Here is a 2691-nt window from a genome sequence, read left to right on the forward strand (position 1 = left end):
AACCCCCCTCCCCATCCCCCTCCACTCCATTCGCTCCGCCAAATCCGCCCTCCCCGCCACGCCGATACGTCGGCGCTGCGGTTCATCGAGGGGACGCACGGCGATCCTCTCGCTCCCACAGTACGCTCTCATAGACTGCCGTCCTCTTGCCGCGCCGCCACCGCTGGCGACGTTCTTGTGGAGGTGCACGGCGGTCAGCGCCGCCACCACTGGCGACGTTCATGTGGAGACGCACGGCGGTCAGCTTCTCCCACGGTACGCGCATTCTAGACTGAGGCCCCTTGGATGTCGGTGTAGCGCTGAATGTTAGCTGATAGACGCTGTTAATCTCACTGTTTGCCGAAGTAGTTTACAGTGAATATGCTCTGCTTAAGAAGCTTCCTTGCCCTGTTCCGCACTCAATCTGCTAAGCCGAGATGGCATGCCAAGGCCAATTAGTTGCTAAAATATCCTGCCATATATTTGTGACGTAGATTGCCATGGTCTAGTAGCCAATCTGTTAGGTGAAATAGCTCTACACCATTTTATACTCGATCTTTGTTGCTGCGATGGCCTTCGATAGTTCGATGGTTGTGTGCTCGGCCTCATTGACTGCTGAAACAACCTACCATAATTTAGCACTCAAATATGTTTGCTGAATTAGCTTTACATATATTTCGTTACTTAGATCTGCTCGTCCAAATATCTTGCCATAGCTTTAGACATCGACCTAGGTATTTTCTTCTGGACTTCATAAAAAAGCATATATGTTTTTCCTGTAATATCTAGTAGAAGAACTAATTTGTATGTCTAATAGATGGACATGACTTGGATAACTTCTGCTCGAAGATTCTCCGCTGCATATGTCGAGGGGGTTGAAAACTTCATGAAATTTATTAGAGTTGAGTACGGTGGTCCGAAATCAGATGTGCTCTACCTGTGTAGCAGTTGTATGAATTCGGTTACAAGACCCCGGTCAACTGTGCAAAATCATCTACACTTGTATGGGATGTCGGTCACATATACTAGGTGGGTTCATCATGGTGAAGCTATGAACGTCAATGTTATTGACTACGTGGAAGCAGCAAATCACCATCTTGATCTGCCTGATGCTCAGGTGGAAGAGGAGGAGGAGGAGGTGGTGGCGGAGCCAGTGAGTTTGACCAACATTGAAACAATGCTACGAAATGCTCGTGCATTCCGTGAACTTTCACCTGCAGAAGAAAAACGGTGGGCCCGCATGGTGGAACAATGCAACATGGCTGTCACCCCAGGAAATAAGCGGTCAGTATTCTCAGCTATGGTCACCTTTCTTTAGGTGAAGACATCTGAGCGGGTGACCAACAAATCATTCGATGCGATGTTGGCTGCTTTCCGCAAAGCTTTCCCAGATGCGTCTGAGCTGCCACACACCTACAGTAAAATGAAGAATTTCCTTCGTGCAGTTGGAATTGGATATGATATTATCCATGTTTGTAAGAATAATTGTGTTCTGTTCCGGAAGGATTATGCCAACTTAAGTGAATGCCCGAAATGCAAATCACCAAGATGGGAAGATGGCGATGCTATGAAGAGGATTCCTCATAATGTTCTAAGAGATTTTCCAATTACACCAAGATTGCAGAGGTTGTTTCATGATGCTGAAACAAGAGAGGATGTACTGTGGCATTCTAGGAACCAGGATTTCAGAGATCAGAATGTAATGAGCCATCCATCACATGGTAGTGAGTGGAAAAGCTTCAATCAGAAGCACGAAACGTTTGCTGCTGACCCGAGAAACATTAGACTTGGCTTAGCTTCAGATGGATTTAACCCATTTGGCCACCAGAGCGCCACATATAGCATGTGGCCAGTGCTTGTTATCCCTTACAACATGCCTCCAAATGTCTACACCAAAGAATCAAACTACATGATGGCCTTGCTCATCCCAGGTCCGAAAAGTCCTGGAAAGGATTTTGATTTGTTCATGGAGCCTCTTGTGGAGGAACTTCAACAGCTATGGAGGGGTGTTCTCACTCGAGACCTATATAGCAGCCCACCAGCTGATTTCTTTCTGCGTGCTGTTATAATTTGGTGCATCCATGATTATCCGGCTTTGGGCACTATGTCAGGGCGAACGACACATGGTTACAATGCATGTGTTCGCTGTGACAGGAATCCGCTGTCATACGCAATACTTAGCAAGATCTGTTACATTGGACACCGCCGTTTCCTTGCCAAGGACAAGCCGCATCCTATAAAATACCGAAGAAATGTGTTCAATGCAAAGCATGAAAACCGTGATGCGCCAAAGAGGCTCACCGCCGATGAGTTGCAGGTGGAGTTAGAGAAGGTCAGGCATATTACACCAGGAAACCATCCTGATAATGGTAGTGGGAAAAGGAAGCGTGGCAGGGCAGAAGGGAGATTATTGTTTACCCGCAGGTCCACTTTGTGGGACTTGGAGTATTGGAAAGATTTGGATCTGCGACATAATCTTGATGTGATGCACATTGAGAAAAATATATGTGACAGCATTATCGGCACACTTCTTAATATTGAAGGCAAGACGAAAGATACCTTAAAATCTAGGATTGATTTGTCACACCTGGGTATCGGAAAGGATTTGCAGGTGCAAGATGAAGGTAAACCACGAGATAGGGCACCAGCTGTGTACGTCTTGGAAAAGGTAAAAAGAAAAGAATTCTGCAAGGTCCTGTCCCGTGTGAGATT

Source organism: Triticum aestivum, chromosome 7D, assembly GCF_018294505.1.
Source record: "Triticum aestivum cultivar Chinese Spring chromosome 7D, IWGSC CS RefSeq v2.1, whole genome shotgun sequence".
Taxonomy (NCBI): domain Eukaryota; kingdom Viridiplantae; phylum Streptophyta; class Magnoliopsida; order Poales; family Poaceae; genus Triticum; species Triticum aestivum.